We start from the raw sequence: 20,337 nt of genomic DNA, 5'->3' as shown, positions 1-20,337 counted from the left end.
TTTTAAGAACGTTGACATATTAGAACACTATCATTTTTTTTTCGCAGAATCCAACGCAATCATAAAAAAATAGGGTTCTTATTTGAAAAAGGAAGGTTATGGGCAATTCTTATTTCCAATTTTTGACACAAGATTTGAAACACCCTGTAACAAGTTTTTCAAAATTCAGGAAATGTAGAATATTTCCACATTCTTCGACTTAAAAAATGTGAGAAAGGTTTTTGGTTAAGATATTTAGAATAGAAATAACATAATACTGAATAGATATTTCGAAAACTATTTGAATGACTACAATGGTTTCAGAAGAAATGTATTTAGCATTGAATACTCAATCATATCAGATACGAAAAAATTGAAAAAAAAAGTTTTGAACAAATTTCTTTTCACTCCTTGTATAACCGGAAGTGCTCAGGCTCCAAAAATATTTTAGCTTGGGACACCGTGTAGTACACTATTCGGATATTACGGCTATTATTCACTTGGATGATTTACCAAACGAGAAGAAGTCTTTTTATCCAAGAGAACAATACCCATCATAATATGCTCGTTCACTCATATATATATAGCTCCTATACCATTGTTTTATGATGATAAAAAAGCGTAAATCCATGTTTTCAAATAATTCTTTCTTTTGGTACAATGTAAAAAGAATACAATTCAGTAGGTTACTGTTGCCAAACTAATCTAACTAGACGAAATCAATGAGCTCTATCATAAAGTGTTTCAATAATACCTCTTTTGATACACACTTGGTGATTGGGAGTGAAAACCCTAAAGAGTTTCAAATGATAAAAAATATGCGTCCTTGCACTCGCTTATGAAACTAAAATATGGTCCTTTTCCTTTTAACGATATTTGCTTGGTTTCATGGAACCTTCAATTATAAAATACAGCCATTAGATATCAGATGAACATTATGCAGATTCATTTCTTGTATCTTCTTCGATCAACCATCATTCGCTGAACTTGAAACAACGATTCCATTTCAGGGTTCGATCAGGTTCTAAATCGGTCAGGAAATTTCCTTATTATCCCGGTACCCATCCGATCGTGACGTTATTTAAAGTCAATTACAATCTCGGCGTTATAGCAAATGGAAAACAATTTCAATAAAGTCGAGTTAGCTGGAAACGGTATATATTACGTTTAATGCCTCGTATGGAATATGATTTCAAAGTTGCGCTAATGCCGTGTAGGAAACCTGTTATCTAGTGGCGCGATTCGATTTCAACCGATATTCATTCGAATGGCTAATAGCCAATGGCAATTGCTTGTATGCTGAACGAAAATTACTTTTCATTTTCCACTTGTACATATTTGAACTCATTGAAGGAATAATTTCTTCGAATTGTTTCTTTGGCATTGTGGTATCCTCATATCAAATCAAGACTGATACGATAATATTTGCAGGAAATGTTATCCGAAAAACAAAGTTTGTTGGTTTGACGAGGTCAAACCGTATCAAGACCATCAGCATCAGCATCTATACTTCCTCAATCAGACAGTGTTTCTTTTGGCCCTCTGAGTAGTGGTGGTTGGCTAGTTCGATTCAATTTATGTCGACGATTGTTATGCCTCTAAGGCCCGGTACTTTCACCTTCGAATAAATTTTATTCACTGTCAATAAGTATCCGTCAAATAATTACCTATCTGAAGGATACCTTATTTCGGTGCTTTCAGATGAAATTATTTGACGAATAACAATTCTGGGAAAACACGGTCTACTACTTTTCACTGATTAATGTAAAATAAGAGACCGCATTGTAGAAATTGTCATAATTCCAACTAAAAAGCAAATATTTCGTGAAAATCACACAAAAAATAACCATACATCCAGAATTTTAAAAACTCAACCAATAATGACGTACCGACATTCGATCTATGACAAATAAAATCTTATTAACGAGTTTCAATGACAGATTTATTCGATGATTAACACTATCTGAAAGTGAAAAGACTGCATTTTTACTTATCCTAACAATAAGACTTATTTATCGAATAAATTTAGTTATTCGCACGTGAAAGTACCGGGCCTAAATATCATTATTTTATCATAAATTATTTTTTGTGGGGACATCTCGCAGCTGAGGTAATTCATGTACAGGGTGGGCAAAATTGGTGATACCTGAACTACAACTTTTTCAACCCAACGAGATAGAGGAAAATGCACGCCACATTACGGTCGTCATTTTTCGAGAAATTAATAACGTCATCAACTGTGCATTCCTCTTCTTTTGTTTTCGAGTTATAGGCCAAAATTAAAATTTCAACTTTGTTCATTATCTCCGTTTCTGTTTGTGCTAGGATAATGAAATGAAAACATTATGTAGACACTTTTTTATAGCAATCCAGTGGTGTACCATATTTTTTTCCAACAGGTATATTTGCTGAGCTATAATATAAAAATGTGTTTTTTCTTTGAAAACAGTCCTTTAAAATGAATTAGAAAGACTGAGGGCGATGTATGATATATTTCTGAAGCGGGAAAAACATGGCGATTCTTTTTAAGTCTTTTTAAACTACTGTTTTCATACGAAAAAACACAATTTTATATTATAGCTAAACAAATAAACCTGTTTGAAAAAATCATAGTACGCCACTAGATTGCTATCAAGAAAGTGTCTGTATAATGTTTTCATTTCAACATCCTAGCACAAACAGAAACGGAGATAACGACCAAAGTTGAAATCGCACAAATTTCAATTTTGGCCTATAACTCGAAAAAAAAAGGAGATAGTGGAATGCAGTTGATGGCATTATAAGTTTCTCGAAAAAATAAGATATAAGATATAAATAAAGATATACCTATTATATTATATCATTATATCAACAAACACCTTACAGAATGTCAAATATAAAATTATGCTTCCTCCAAATCAGTCCTCCCAAAAATATCTGTAAAATGAACACCCAAAAACTTACGAAGACGTAGGAGGACCACATAATATTTTTAAAATATTTTTCGCCGAATTTCGACTTCAAAGTCGGATATGTGTCGCTATTTTAACGAATTCTGAAATCCAGTTATATTGTTATATATATACAGGCCGTTCTTTGATATTGTTCAACTTTCCGTCTATGAAGAGATGTTAGCACCGATATGAAACCCTCATATCATACATATACTGGCTGTTGTATGACGACTCCTGTCATCCCTCGATATATAGAATGTTTCATAAAAAACTAGTTTTTCATATATACTGGCTGGATGCTATTACGATCGATATGGAATATTATGTATAAAGGGTTCTTGGAAATTCTCTGTTTTCCTCCATATGAAGAGTTGATGACGCTGTACCTACATGGTTCTCATTCTCTGGTTATGACATCCTTATATGTCGTAACCAGTTTTTTTTGGGGAGGGGAAGGGGGCTGGGAAGATGCAGTTTCATGATTACTTGCTCTAGAATTTTATCGATTTCAGTATCTAGGGTGGGATGGCAGATGGCACGGAGAATTCTCGAGGGCCTGTTCACTCTAACTCCTACCTGTCTACGCCCGTGGATCTTTTATTCCTCAAAAACATATAAATATGAAATACAATTTTTTTATGAAATATTTTAATTTAATCATTAAAAAACAGCACTTTTATTGCGAAACCTAAATTCTCCCATGAATTCTTACATAGATATGAACATCGGAATTTTTGAAAAATCCGACCTCAATGTCGGAATTTCCATGTAGTATGCTTTGAAATAGGTATTAGATGATGGAGAATTTGAAGTAGGATTCATTGTGTTATTTCCCTTATTATAGATATTTCCCTCCAATGTTTGGATTGAGTAGGTTTGGATAGAATGGCAGAACACAAAAAACTGACAAATCCGGACGTCCAACTTGATATGCTTGAATTGAAGACCATAGGATCAGCTGTTGACTGCGTAATGACAAGAACAGCTCTGATGGGGGGCAGACCTTACAGCAGCAGTACAATGAAACCGCCCTTAAAGCCCAAAAAGAAGGAAACTGAAAGGAAAAAACCGTCTTAGCTCTAATATTAACATATCTATTTGAAAAATATGGACTGAAAATAAAGTTGAACCACACCAAGCATATTCAATAGAATTCTGGCATAATCAAACTCGATCAAACTATAGTAATGAAACAAACTCATTGATGATTTGATAAATAGAATAGTAAAATCTGACAAATTGCTGCCGATGAAGAGTGACTGACCTACTCATATGTATATGGCGAATATTGCTAGCCCGAGAAGTAACCCAGATAATGATCCTTTATTATTTCATATCTTAATGGAACAATGGGTACAGAACAACACTTTCACTCTCAGTTATGTAACCCAGTTCAAAGAATAACATTATATTTAGAATAAAAAGATTTAGAAAGCGTTACAATGTAGATCTCTGTTGCCGCGTCAGCTACACACATTTCAGAGAAGATCAAACAGATAGCTCTATTTGACTGAAGCTAAGGATGTTTGCACAGGGGATATATCTAACGATGACGTGGAATCTTTGGACGTATATGGCAGATTCTCACGTGATGCGTTTGTGTTTTTTTCCGGCTCGGTCGTGGTGTAATCGGAGAATTTATGGGCACATTAGTGCACTCTTGGTGCAACGGTAGAACCGCTGGGGTCAGGAAATATCTTGTGAAACTGGATATTATTGAGTCTAATCGAAAACTCTTGTCGTTTATGAATGTACAAAGGCATAACCGTGTGTTATCTACTCTATCCTGAAGTAGTATTTCAAGGAGTTACATGTTTATTTTATCTCAAATTTGTTCGGACCCTTTGAGAAGTTTCAATACCAATGCCTGAATTCTGTCAAAAAGAGGGGTTTCAAAGCAGAATCTATTTCCTCCACGACCTTGAATAACAGCATTTTGCTTAACTCTCTTTCCTTGTGTCCACTCATGTTCAATAGTATTCAGATCCGGATTTATTGGAGGCCAGCCCAATACTTACCAGGCTCCCTTCAAATATTGCCTGTTTATTTGTGCTATGTGAGGTTCTGCATTGTCGTGTACAAGCAGAAAATATCAGGATCATAATGAAGATGAAAACATCATCAAGTTGTCAAAATATTACCGAAAATGGTCGGAAAAAAAACCTTATAGTTATCCAAAATTGAATTCAGGCGAATTTTTTTCCATCCGGTTAATTTTGTGGTTAAGTATATGTTCAGCCAAGTTGTATTATTGAATTATCAAATGAAGACTGATTTATCCAGAACAACATTTATTCGACAACTCTATAGTAGGTATATAACTATAGTTTCTCATAAAAGTTATGGGGTATATTTCTAGCGTAAACATTGAACATGTTATGCGTTATGTTGAGCCTCAAAGTACAAAAGAACCGTAAAATTTCATATAATATTGGGTGTTTTATTTGAATCAATGTTGAAATGTGCATATTAAAAGTATAGGTTATGTACAGGATGGGCAAAATTCGATGGGATTGAATTGCAGCTCTGTAACCGTAAGTGCCAAAGAAAAATGGATAGCACTTTTCCGATCTCGATTTTAAAAAGATTGTTAATGGCCTAAATCGCATCCTCCTATCTTCTTTTATTTTCAAGTAATAAATGAAAACTCATTTTTCTGCACTTCGTACTGGTGTCTCTATTTCGTAAAGTATCAGTGATATCGAAAAACAAATGTTACCTTCTACAGACACTTTTTCATATAGAAAGCAGTGGCGTTGTCAAAGATTTTTTTTCAGTCCGCACTTCAGTGATATAGTTGTAAATTTCATTTTTTTCTATATAAACCCTATGTTATTTTCAAATATTCCAGTCCCATATATTTTTTATGATTCAGAATATATGATATGAGTTGTATCTGTTATTGTTTTTCCAATAAAAAGCTCAAAAACTAGTTTGGTCAAGTTGGCAGGTCATTTTCATTGATGATATGATAATGAACTTTATGCTTCTATGTGGTGCCGGGTTATGAGAGATTTTTGGGATCACTTTCATTCCGGACATCCGAAAAGATGCTCGGTAAATGAGGAAATTACGAGAATTTCCATAGCTAATTCATATTTACCAATTACCTAACCTATACTAGTACTTGCACAGCCTTATTTGTGAAGGTGTTTGAAAAGGCTATGTTCTAGCTATGTTAATAGTTAATAGATTATCTACTAGGTTTCGGAACATATTCAGTTGAATCCAAGATCCAGGTTTATAAAACTTCATGAAAGTGATTCATTCCATATTTGAAAATTTTTCATATTTTCAAATATCCGGAATGAATGTGAACTTTAAAGTCTCTCATATTAGTAATAACAATGAGGTTTATTCTTTGAAATCTACAAGATTGTTACAATTTTAATGTCTGAATAATAAACTTAAGGAAATTCATTAAAGCAAAGCATGGGTCATTTAATAACCTGACACAATTTAGGGGTATAAACTTCATTATCATATTGACAATGAAAATTACCTGCCAACTTGAACTTTTTTTTTATTGGAGAACAATAAGAGACACGACTTATGTTATATATTTTGAATCAGAAAAAAATATGGGACTGGAATATGTGGGAATAGCACAGTGTTTATATTTAAAAAAATTAAAGTTTTCACTATATCCCTGAAGTGACGGACTGAAAAAAATCTTTGACTAAGCCACTGCATTCTACATGAAAAAGTGTCTTTAGAATGTAACATTTGTTTCTCAATATCAAATAATTTTTTTTAAGTTGAGGCACCAGCACGAAGTGCAGAAAAATGAGTTTTCACTCATAACTTAAAAACAAAAGAAGATAGAGGGATGCAGTTTTGCCCATTAACATCTTTTGAAAATTGAGGTCAGAAACGTGCCATCCATTTTTACCTAGCTCCTACGGTTACAGAGCTGTCATTCAATCCCATCGAATTTTGCCCACCCTGTACATATCTACCTACTTTTACAAAATTGCGTATTAACATGAACAAGGTTATTAAAAAGATTGATCACATCATACTTAGTTTTGGCATTTAATGCAGCAGTCCAGCAACCAATAAATTCTTATAGATACACGAGTTGATAATTTCAAGGATACGTCAAATTGCCTTTAATCAATGTGGACTATTTCTATCAATGAAGTAAGACAATTTTAGTGATATAACGTTGTTTCGCGTAGGATCAAACCGATAGTTCCGAAGATTGCCAACGATTTCAATATAGTCTCATCATTGATTCAATCATCTTCATGACGTGATGAAGCTGAAGGACTTAATCTGATTGATTATCAGAAAGTTCACTCATTTACTTTGTTAGTTAGTTGATATACTCATCAATATCGAATTCCAGTAGGAAATGAATGACTATCGTGTTATTTTTAGCAGTTTTTTTTCTGATTTATATGCATAAGGAAGCATTGACTCTTCCAAGGTATCATAATGTGGAAATGAGTTATTAAATTAATATTTGAGTTAGTTAATCCTATTTACTCATTAGTGAAATGAGAGGATGGAAACCAACAGTTCAGAATTAAATTATTACTCATTAAATCATCGAAACTAACAGATATAGAATCTTGTTTTGCATCCTGTGTTTTTATGAATATGTAAAAATTTAAGTTATTTTCACAAAAAGTTCACGGGAGGGAAGCAATCTTGAAACAAGCGAAGCAAGCTTCATTACCTCTATAAGATTAGTCTTCCATCAGTAAATATTATCAGCATATTAGCAATATTATTTTCCTACAAACGTTCATAATTTTCCTATATAGGAGACTTTTTGTAAAGATCCATCCATCCATCCTATCTATTTGAATTTGTTGTTATAATAAAAATTATATTTTCGAAAATAATAAAACAATAGATGATAAAATGGATTGCGGACGATATTAAAGGTACTGCTGAAGGGAAACACAAATTTTTGAAATCAATACACAAATAATACTCGATAATAAAAAAAAGAAATGATAACTTTGATGCTAAATAAACACTATATGAACCTTTTGTTTACGAGGCTGAGTATGAATATGAATATTATGGGAATTACTTTTTGTAATATACAGGATGAGCCTTTGACTTATACATATATTTCAACAGGAGATTTATGACGTCTCTTTACCAGTTTTACCAATTCGGCTCGTTCGAAAAGATACAGGCTGTTGAAAATTCATAAAAAATGTAATTTTCAGCTTAGCATATCTCACAAAAGATTTTATCGAATGGAATGAATATGAATATGGTTTTTCATTGATGTGCTAATCTACTCAGAACAAACATTTCCAGCCACATCTTCATTATGACCACTACATACTACCATAAAACTACCATCAGAAATCCGAAGAACCCAACTTTTGAAAGTAAATTCAACAGTGATTAATAAATAGATATCTGATCATTTTGGAAATAAAAGTATTCTATAATTACTATTTTCTCGTATAATGCGCTGTTTTGGAGGAATTTGATTCAAAAATAAAAAATTTCACATTACAGATGGGTAGTGTCATCGATTAAGCTTGTTTTTCCAGGGGTGGTAAAGCACATTATAAAAACTTAAGATGGCAATATCTCTTTATCCAGGCCGAATCGGAAGAAATGGTAAAGTAAAAAAGTGTTTCTTTTGACCTCAAGAAGCTACTGTTAAAATGTACATATCAAAGACTCACCCTTTTCAAAAGCAAAGAATAAATTCACAATTCTCATCTCTCTACAAGCATGAATTTATTATGATGTTTCTCAATTTTTATAGGATTATGGGCTGGGTTAGGTTAGGTTAGCTTAATATTCATGCGTTTCCATAACGAATTGGTAGGTGAAAAAAGTATTGGCTTTAAGGACATGCTTCATCATTGAATTATTATTGGATATTTTGTTGCTATTATACAGAATGTCGAAAATAACAATTTTGTGACTCTACGTAGCATCACCTTGTATTGATATAGGTAATAGATAGTGACCTAGTGTACCTGTAGATACAGGTATAATAGATATTATAACGAAATCAATTCAAGATTAGAATTTTATATTCTCGATATTATTTTGTTGGTTGCATAACTAGATATCAATTTTGAATGTAGACCGTTTGACCGTTTAAATATTTATTTCTTTCAAATTATTCAAAATATTGTGCAATGCAATGCCAAAGATTCTCTCGATGTTCCATGAGACATTTTTCATGTAGCGGAAAAGAACTTCAGAATCAGTCATACTGGCAAAAATATAAAACTTTTGTCCCGAAGTTGGTTCGTGAACCGATACAGAGAATTCCGCTTAAAAGTTTCGAAACTGAAGACAAAAGAAAGACATTCCTTCCATATAAGAAGTCGAGCACGTACAATTTATTGCGAAAACGATTTGAACGTTCGAAATAACTCAATTTCAGCATATCATAGAATAAAATGTGCGTGAAAATGGACACGAGTAGAAAATTAGAAATTTCTGGAATTTGCAGCCTCGTGTCAGGATTTTCACATGATGTTACGGTAAATGTTTGAATCTCTTCGTGTTATTGGTTCGAATTGATGTAAAGTTTAATGTTGCCTGAAGTAGTTGAATTTATTTCACCACCCTTTGTTACCCGGCGTTCATTGTTCCATCCCTCGCACTTGTCATTGGTTTCATATTTGTCTTATATTACCGATGACTGGTAGTCAGGCGGTAGTTAGGTATTAACTACAGGACCCGAATTCTTGAGTAGCACAACGGAGAGAAACTATCACTATCGATATGGGATAAAGTGAGATGACAGATCGTCTATCCATTCTATTGAGCTCAAGAATATCTCAGGAATCTCATCATTCTTCTCTTCTTCTGTTGCTATTATTTTTGTGTTATTATATCTCGATTCCTTCCACGTTCATCCTTCGATATAGTAAGTCCATATTCTGAAAATAATTTCACTCCTTGAAAATACAATTTATGTTGTTGGATAATTCGAGGCATGTTATGTTAAATCTATCTGATTCAGTCAAAAAGACCTCTCGTGTTTTTTGTGTCTTCTGTTCCGTGTAAATATTTTTTTTTTGTCTCGATGTATATTTCACGGCCATCACAAGGTACCTACTCAGTAGGCCCAAGAATGAAATATAATTTTCAATAATATAAAAGTCAGAATTCCTGACATCATAAAGTTGTTAAAATCCAGTTAAATTAAACCTGAAAGGGGGAAACCCCTAAGGAGTTGAGGAAAGCTGGACATTGTTCCAAAACCTTAGGATAGTCCTGAATATGTGTAATCTGAGCTCGCATACCCCTCCAGTAGTTGAGTATAACTTTTGGTTCTTCTATTTTCACTCCTACACAACGAATTTCATCATCGGGAACCTTATGGTGAGACCGATTGAAAAACAGACAACTTTACGTGTCTTATCCCCCCCCCCCCCAACATTAAAATTGCCCTAATTTTTAAGGTAGTATTCGACGACTCAACGACGGCAATTTTTTCCATATTGGCATTGAGTATTATTAATACTCAAAGAAATTGTTTATTGTATCACTTGTGGACATTCTGCATCTGTAGCTTCCAAAGAACACTCGTCCAAAGTTTAATACTTTAACAGCGAGTTCGCAGAATATCTGAATTTTGAAATTTGGCCAATTTTAACATTAGTCATTACCTACTTATTTGTCCAATTCCAAAAAAAGTTCTTCAGGAATATCCTATATCTTGCTTCTTCTTTATATTTCTTCTATTTAATAGTATTCTTTCAGTGAATATTTGCATTCAGTAGTACATTCTCAGTTAATCATCCTTTCTCAAAAATACCTATCTTAAATTATTGAAAAAACAAAAATTAGAGTATATATCTTGTTACACTTGCAAGATGATGATGGTACATGACTTAATTGGATAGGTAGACACACCTGAATAGTCTGAATCCAATAAATATTGGTACTGATGTAAGATATTCCAAAATTACCGTTTTTGGAATTTGACCACAAAATAGGGTTAGAATTGGTCAAATTTAAATATTCTTCGAACGAAATTTTGTCTTTCAGCCGCTAATTACAACCTTATCTATTGGTCGAATTCCAAACTTGGGAGGGTCAATCGACGCAAAATTTAAAGCCCCATTATTAGGTTTTTGCTATGATGCGGTGTTCAGGAGTTAAAAAAGAAAAAATCAAGGAAGTCCGGAAATTTTGACGTTTTTGGTCCACCAAAAGTAATGCTCATCCCCTGGAGGGATTGAACTGACCTTTCCCTAAGTCAATTCGAGGTCCTCTTCTTATTTTACTGTACTATGCTGATTCAAATTATCATCCAAAGCAACTTTGAGTGAATTCTTTATTTCAATCCAAATTATCGAGCATGAATAAACAATACGAGGTAGGCTGTTTTTTTTGCAAAAATAACGTTATTTCTTCCCCGTTTGCACAGCGAAATTTGAATTCAAATCAATATTTCGCACCTATATATTTCCCTTGAATTTTTCATCAACACAGATCCAATCGAGTAGATAAGGAGGAAAATAACGTTTTGAATGCTCTTGCGAAAGCAGACACAATAATTCTCTGTAAGTATCGGTAAATTACAAAAACTCTCATCAATTAGTGAACAAATAGTTCGAAATCATTTTCTTCTCAAAATCAGAAATTTCCAGCATTAGGGCGAATAATATCGCCTTCGTTCCGAAGAACAAGCGCAAAATTTTCTGAAATTGCTGGATTTCTCTCGTTGATAAAATAAACGTGCTCTTTTTTAAAACCTCCTCCATACTTTGTACGGGGATCCTTTCAGGGTGAGGCAACTAAAGCCGCACTAAATTGAAGTCCATTCTTTTTCGGACGTTCATCATTATATTCGACAGACAGGCCAGGCAAAGTGCCGATATTTTGCATCTTGTCAGGTCATAAAGCAATTCGGGTGCCCTGCCCCCTGTCCCACTTCGAAACTAGTCTCGCAGACTTATCTATGAGAGCGTAAAGGAGCAGGCCGTGATTTGAGGAACATCAAACACGTACGTCCTTGCCTTCGACTTGGTAGCTAGCGGTTTACGAGCGCAACAATGGTCTAACTTGGAAATTAACGTTCCGTTTCAGTTGAACAATATTTGTCCACCTAGCTGCTTTGATTTTAGTACAGTGCGACTTCGGCACGTGCTGCGATCGCAAATCGGCAAATTTTCCGGCAGATTCTCGCGTTATTTGCGGAGTTTTCCCGGAAAAAACCGCGTGATTTGGTGCTGTTTGAAATCTAGAAGTGGCTCAGTGAGTTGTTTGTATATGAGGCAGGATGATCGTGTGATTTTTGAGAAGTTAGCGAGGGCGAGTTGGTAAATAACTTTTTGATTCTTTCGAATTTAGAAACGAATGGAAATTCCATGGTAGCGTCCGCATAAACTGCACAGAAATCGACTAATAAATAAATTTTGACGTTCCATCTCGAGTGTTGATTATTTCATTTAAATTTTTTCGCTCATTTTTCTGAGAGGTCTCTAAGGAGGCGTAGAAGGGCCACGTAATATCTCAAAAATAAATTCCGGAATTTTAATAATTTCAGAACCAATTCAGGCTGAGATGCACAAGTTGTTCTACGATGATATACAGAATGTTTTATAAGAACCAATTAAACTATTTAGTTTTGACATCCTCATGATAACAACGCAGAAAATATATTCAAGAACATTCCGTATAGATAAAATCCTAACATTGGTGTAGCCAGTTTTTTTTTTTTGGAAAAAACTGGAAATCTCAATGTTGTTTTATGTTTCCCTCTACCTATCTACGACCATGAATTCATAATTTCTCAAAAACATGTACCTAATGACATTTTTTTCGCTAGAATACATTCATTTAAATATTTATTTAAAAACAAAGTATTTATTTTGTGAAATCTGAATCCTCTCATGAATATCTCAGTATATTTGAAAATGAACCAAGTCGTTATAGAGCAAATTACATGAGGTTTTCTTACGGTTATAATGAGCTCCATCGTGATAGCCTCACAAGTATCGTGTACATTTGAGAAACGAACTTCTTCATAAAACATACGGAATATAACTAAAAAAAAAGATCCATGTCGTTATGGAATACCCTGTAAGAGGTTATATATTATTGTTCTGACCTATCATAGAAGAAAACTCAAATGATATCAAAGAACACCCTGTGTATCGATTCATGTAGTATTATATGCATATGAATGTAGAAAAGCAACCTGTATTTCGGTAGCTGATTCACCTCGTCATAGAACGCTCTATAGAAGGGTCGGAATTCAGTTAAATTATTACCTGAAATAGCTGTAACTTATTTTAACTGAAATCTGATTATACAGGGTGTTTCAAAATTGATGCGAAAAATTTAGAAGATTGGTTTTCAGCCAAAATTAAGGGGAGTCTTTGTTCTAACTTTTTGTTCAGAACCCCTTCCCCTACAAGTTAAAACCCTTCGAAGTGAGGACAAAATAAAATAAAACTAAAATAGTATTCAGAAGAATAAAACAGATAAATAATGCTAGAAAAAGAGTGAAAAAAGCAACCCCTATATTTTTTTCATCCGAACTTTTTGTAGTGCCCGGATTTTCATATTTGGAAGAAGAGAGGAATTTAATCGGAAACATTTCTGTCGTGAATTTTTTTCATAAAGTTGTTGCTTTGGTGACAAAAATATAAAATAATATTAAGAGTCTCCTCAAAGAAGCACTATTCGTTAGTAACAAAGCGTATTAAGAAGACAAGCAAAATACCTTTTAATGACATTAAGTTTTATCTTTCCAGTTTTCTAAATATCACAATAAGAAATCGAACAATAATTGTTATTTATAATTAAAATGATACTTAACAAAACTCCAACCTAATCTAACTTCAAAGGGTTGTAATTTGGAGGGAAGAGGGAAGGGGTTTGAACAAAAGATATCTAAAAGACTCCCCTCAATTTCCTTCTAAAAAATCACCCCTTAAAATTGCTCGCATCAATTTAGACACACCCTGTATATTTCAATTGAAAAATTTCAATAACCATTCATTTTTGAGACTTAGGTGAACTTTTCAAATACTTGACGGTATATAGGTTCAAACACCCTAATGAAACATAATCAGGTTTAGTTTTAGAGATTGGTACTCGGATATGCATCATTGAATTCGTCTTATTGAAGAGTCTATTTCAATCTGAAAAAATTGATGAGAGATTATTCATGAGATGACTGCCTGATTGAGCTTTCAGATTTAATTGCTTTTTGATTTGCGTGAAAAACGTTGTATCAATAATTTGACAGCTCAGTTGTTAAATTCCAATCCCCAATATATTTTCCGATTGATATCATAAAGTGATCAAAACAGTCATCATCTAAGTATGAATTATGATCAACCAGGAACTTTTGAGACTCATCAGGAACAAATAAATAGATTAATCAAAATTATGCCATCATTGTATGGTTTCATTGAAGAATCCTTCGGAACTGAGAATTCAGGCAATCAAGGATTGGTTAAAATAGTTCTCAAAACACATTTAAGCTTCAGTGCAATTTATGCCCCATAACAGGTTTTGATGTTCGTGGATAGAAATCGAATGATATTAGTTTAACTTCGTGAAGACTCGTGGTTCAGTAGCTATGATTTTTTGAAATTCTCCTGGAATTCTTCATATTGTGACATTCGGATAATTTCGATTATTTTCATTAGATAATTGAATATTTCCTAATGCTCAAGAATGGGAGTCTCGAGTTGAATAATTGGGAAAAGTTGAATTATCCACCAATTTTTTATGAAAAAAGAATTGAATAATTGTGAAGGGTTGGGAGTGTCACAAAACACAAAATATCATACAAAATAATATAATGATATAATTCGTTGACATTGATGAAATGAGTTAATGATTAGCTTAAGTTGTTGAAGTTAATCAAGATAAATAAATGAAATGAAATTTCTGGTAATACTTCGAGCGATGGTAGTTTGTTAGTTCGATTTAGATCGTAACATTCGTTGATTTCATTATCTGCGGATGTTATGCATCTGAATTAATTTGATTATAAATAAAAATTTCTGAAGGAAATTATGATACATATTTCGATAAAAATTTTCGAAAAATCATTAAAAATTGGTTTGCCGAAATTGAGACATGTAACGATGGACGTTTTTTCTACTGCCTCCAAGAATAAAACCTGAAGTGGAAAAACAGGCAGACGTTAACCAACAATTTTGTTGATATCGAAATATTCAAAATGAACCAGTCTGAATTTATTCGAAGAACAAGTTCCAGTTAAGAAAACATTTTTCTTCGGACGATTAAGAATGTAGGTTACTATTTGATATTTCTTATACAATCTTAAGAAATTGATCAATCCAGACTCCAAAGAATATGATGGAATTACGAAAGAGTTTGCTATAAATTTGCTCATGGTAATTTCGGAGATATCAGTGGAGATAACATTTCTTTTAGAACCTGCATATGTCAAGGTCATTCTCAAACTTATCTAGAGAAAAATTTTGTTAGTATCATCATTTTAATCTTATAGTATATGAAGTCTCCAAGGATATTGACCTGATGATATGATATTCAGACCCCCATTTTAGACGAAATCTTAATATTTTCGGTTGGAGAAACCACCTACACTTTTGACGAATCTTCAACAAGCATCCTATTTACCTACACATTTTCAAATTCTGAGAACTTCTTTCACCAATAAATGTAGATCCCAAACAATATGAAAGACTGTAATGACAATTTAAGAAAAATTTTGCCACTCATAGATACCGCTCTGGTTACAATATCAAAACAGATTATAATAAGAATAATTGTTTAGATTTCAACCTTATTTCTTGAATGAATTTCATCATCTTGCATAAATTCTCAAATATTTAATCAGTTTGTATGTTTCGATTTCTTGATAATGGTGACTGGTCGTATTTATTCAGAGATTTCAGGACGCTTTTCGTTGATGACATATACGTGCAAATTTTGACATCATGGGATTTCCATCGTTTCTCAATAATCGAACACCATGGTATATCAACAGCCGATATAGATTTTAACCCCCAGTCTGTACCCAAGTGAACTAATCAAAATCTCGTTCGGTTGAAGGACCTTAGAAAGAAAGTAATTTTCCCTCTGGCATAACTTTTTTAATTGCCAATCAACATCCACTTGCGCTTCGTCCGATAGAAACCGTCGTCAAAAGGATGGCGAGAAAATTCAATTATTACACGTCTACCTGGAGTTATCGAATATTTTTTACGGCGTACACCAAAATGATTGAGTTTTTTTTCTGAGATAACCATAGAGAGTTGGACTGAGCTAACTAGCTGTGAAATAAAAGTATGGGAGAAATGTGTAAGGATGACAATTTGTGCTTCCTTAGTTTATGATCACCCATATCAAGAACTATTAGTGGGTGTATGGTGGCATATTTAATTTATATTGATTCGTCTTGGTCTAGAAGTCTAGATTGTGGTCCATTTGGTGAATGAGCGTAATCAGTCTCCAGGGGAAAAATATTCTATGATTTCGAGATACATAAATTTCAACTTTACGGAATGACACAAAATAAATAAAGGCTTTCTGAGAATATTGTATATAGGGTGTGAATGAATGGTTAAAAAAAATTCAAGTGATGTCTTGTTAAAATCAGTGTCTGTTTTTTGCTCGGTTTTTTGTATGAAAGTTTTTTTTTTGAGCAGCCCCTGCTTAGATACACCGTCCTTGAAATGGCACCTGAAAAACATCCTTAATTTTTTTTTCAGAAACCAGAAATTGAACAGATAGAGTCATTCGGAGTAACTGAGGGTAGTGTGCGCAGTGCTTATATCTCGACTATGCAATGTATGAAAGAGGGGTTCATTTGGGTGAAGCAAGGGGCTATGGCGTAGAATCGCCAAATTTTTCAAAGAAGTGCGCCGTGCGACGTTTCGTTAACTTTTTATTTGCAATCAATCAAATTCACTAGTTTTCTTGTTAATTTTTAGCATCTCTGCAAATTCTGCCAGGTCCAAGTTCCGAGTTCGACAGTGCAAAACAATATTTTATTCGATCATGCACATATTAATCTAAAAATATAATAAAAAATTTTAGGTTCTCTTAGCTACTCAACTCTATCAGAACGTCAATTCAAATTTTGGCTTACTGGGGAAAGTGTGCGCGTTTAAGTGTGTGCATAGATTCATTATATGGGCATTAGTTCAGTGAGGAATAAATTATGACATTGTTGATTTTCTTGGTTAAGACACGATCAATATTGTCCCATTTGTTCATAAAAATATGAAGAGCCACCAACAGGGGAATGTATGAAGTGTTTACCAGGAATGGTGGCACGAACAATAATGCACTGCTTGTAAAAAGGCGCTTCTGTATTGACAATAAACAGCATTTCTCTAATATTGTAACATTTCGATGACATTATTTTGTAATTTGTTTTGATTGTGTAGTTCACTAAGCACTGCGTTCACTTACAATACTTACAATACGGGGCATCTCAACGCATTCCGACTTTCACTGTAATTTTTTTTTGCGGAAAAAAAAAGTTTTTGTTTGTTTGCTTTTTGATGTTTTTTTATAGATTAGAAAATCTTATAAATATGTTTTAATTTTCCTAGCTTCAACATTTGAAACAGGGTATGCCTTGAAAAGCAAAAGTGCCCACAGTTGCCCCGAATGACTCTACACTATTGAAGGGGGAAGGCAATAAAAATTTTTGTTGGTGCTCTCCTATGATGTCAGCATAATATCCGCCTACTAGGTAAATTTAGATTGAAGATAATTTCAATCTATACCTAGTTTTTTTTTTCTCAAAAACAGTTACTTTCAGCAAGAGCTTATAGGAGAACTTATTTGTTCAAAATTAATCAAGCTATCAAAAATTAATTTTTAATAATGAAGTGGTAACGCTTCGAGGCGATAAATACAATGATACATTTGGAATTTATGGACCCTACTGAGTATCATCGAGTAGTACTCGAGCGCCTGCCAGTATGAAACGAGATCCGATTCAATCCCCACCATATCGAAACCCAGAGGAAGACAATGACATATGTCTCCAGTGAACTCTAAAAGACTCTTGTAGAATTTACTGTATGTCTGGCAAGTTTGCCAGACGTTTTACCATCTAAGAAGAAGCTGTGCTGCTCTGATGAGGTCAAATGAGACCGAAATCATGGTCAGCATCTGCTCTTCTTCGGTGGAACGTCCTCCATTAAGTTATCCTGACGGTAGAATATTGGATCATTTCAGATCGTAACAGTTGTTGATACTCATATCGGCATCTGAATTTAATTCTTGGTAATTTTTAATGTTTTCATATGAATGAAAACAGTTTCTTGCGAAACAAATTTTAGGGGTGGCTTTTTCTATCCCTTTCAATTGTAGGTGAACACCACCAAAATTTTTCTGGTTGCCTTCTTGCTCCAGAATACCCACTCAAGTTAATTTTTGTCAGTTTTCTGTTTTTCAAGAAAAAATTAGAAATTGATTTTCAGGTGCTAATTATAGGGAGCTGAGAGGCTGCTCAAAAAAAAAATTCAATGAAAGATTCAGACTATTTTTGGACAAGGAATCACACCAATTTTCTCCCAACTATTCATTTACAATGTCCTGAGAAACCTGCCATTTTTTGTGTGATTTCGTTAGATGAGAGGAATGAAGGGTTTCCTAGATTTTCCGATTGAACTAATTGCAAACTTCCGATTAAATTCACTGGGATGGATACCCGAAACCGATAACATTTTACGATTCCCAGCACATGATCGCCTAGTAGGTATTAAATGACATCAGTTGAGGCAAAATATTGATACTTGGTTTTGTATTATTACTTCTAATAAACCTTGGTGACCTCCCTCTTGTCGTTAAGAGAACAATCACATTCTTCGAAAGTCGTATTATGGGTCTGACGTCAGCATTTTGGCGAGATTTTCAAGGGATATTGTTGTTTTGTCGTTCACGACGTGTCACAAAACTTTGTCGAATATTCACATCGGTGAATGAAATGGGCAGAAAAGTTTAATAAGGATTTTGATTTCTATCTGTTTGATGAATAGAATGGGAGGTTTTTTTAGGTTGAATAATCTACATTGAGGGAAATAAAAATATTTCATATATATTATGATATGTAGAAAAAAGGAGCAAGTACTCTTTCTTGATTTTTATTTGGCACGCTGATTATAGAACGCAGCTTCTTAGTGTCTGTCCTTGAATGTAGATTCAAGGACCGTAGCGTAGGCTTCACCCAGATGTGTGGCTCTTCTTGTCGTAGCCGTTTCCTCTAACCGTCTAACCCTATTTTTGCGATTTCAATATAAACTAGGTAGCAAATGAAATGAAACAGCTAGAAAATTGGCTAAGTTTGAGTTTGACCGGAATTAACTTTGATATTACTTGATGATGCTTAATTTTCTCCGCGAGATGCAAAGTGTTGTCCTTTCTTTGTCTACATGCTACTGACTCAAAGTATTTTTTTCAATGAATGCAGGGCAGCCAAATATTTCGTTTTTTTGGTGAGTAATTTTAAAACAGTACCTATACTGTTAATTACTGATAATTTTGTGGGGCCCTAGCCTCACAAAATTATTTTTAATGCAGGTTTGATTGTTAGGTCAACACCTCGGGTTTTCTTCGCTACATTTCGGATACAACACATTGCTATGGAAATATGGCCATTTTATAAAAAAAATTATTAATAAATTTATAGCTATAACTTCGACATTTCTTCGTCGGTGTTGGATTTTTCGCTAGTGGTGTGACATACCATGTTTAGTCTTTACATAACTGGTGCAGGGTATTTCGTATATTTTGATGTTCCCCTTATTGTACAGAGTGTGGACGAAGCAAAGAATTCCAGTTTTTTTGGATAAAAGTTCATAAATATCGAGAGACTTTATTAGGTTTTTACTTATGTTTGATGGATTGTTTGGTCATAACCTCGGTAAATTTTCGTCATTTTCTCGATAAATTGCGTTGTTAAGTATGGAAATAGCGCTAATTTATGATATTCTGTTTTCATCGTAAAATTTGACTTTTCATATAGCAGTAGCAGATACTATCTAATATCTAAACTGCATTGAGAATATTTTATAATTAAACTGGCCAACTGCATTGAAATTCATAAAGAACATACGATTAAAAAAGTAAAACTTAATTTCAAGTACATATAACTTTCTATAGTTTTTTCCAAGCTTTAAATGTAAGAGCATTATCTTAAAGTCGTAGTGAACCACTGACATTAACTTTATTGGATAAAGTTGGAAATGGAGGAACGTCATACAGAATCTCTCAGGCACAGGGTGGGCAAAATTCGTTGCCTACTGAGGGGATCTCGAGAACTACAAGAGCCAGAAGAAAACGGATGACATAAATAATCGTGAAAGCCGTAGCCTCCTACCATTCTTCGTTTTTGAGTAATTAGCAAAAAAGAGATTTTGACGATTTCGAAAAAGTTCTCCTAATTTGTCTTTGAAGTTACAGATCTGAAACTTGAACTTTCTACAGACACTTTTTAACGGAGAAT

At 33.7% G+C, this 20,337-nt stretch overlaps 1 protein-coding gene across 4 annotated transcripts in view; it reads left to right on the top strand.

Annotated features, from left to right (window-relative positions):
* LOC123312610 (breast cancer anti-estrogen resistance protein 3 homolog) overlaps positions 1-20,337 on the top strand; it is a 146,121-nt gene that overhangs the window by 21,737 nt on the left and 104,047 nt on the right. Inside the window, exon 1 of one of the 4 annotated variants that reach the window (XM_044897138.1) lies at positions 11,859-12,184. The exons of 2 other annotated variants lie outside the window; for them this stretch is intronic. The gene's annotated coding sequence lies outside the window, so the exon portion shown is untranslated. Of the gene's footprint in view, positions 1-11,858; positions 12,185-20,337 lie in introns of those variants that run through there. One more of the 4 variants, XM_044897141.1, reaches the window with a different exon arrangement.

This window comes from Coccinella septempunctata, chromosome 4 (assembly GCF_907165205.1).
Source record: "Coccinella septempunctata chromosome 4, icCocSept1.1, whole genome shotgun sequence".
NCBI classification, from domain to species: Eukaryota; Metazoa; Arthropoda; class Insecta; order Coleoptera; family Coccinellidae; genus Coccinella; species Coccinella septempunctata.
Note: the sequence above shows the minus strand (reverse complement) of the source record. Positions and strands in the feature narration are given on the sequence as shown.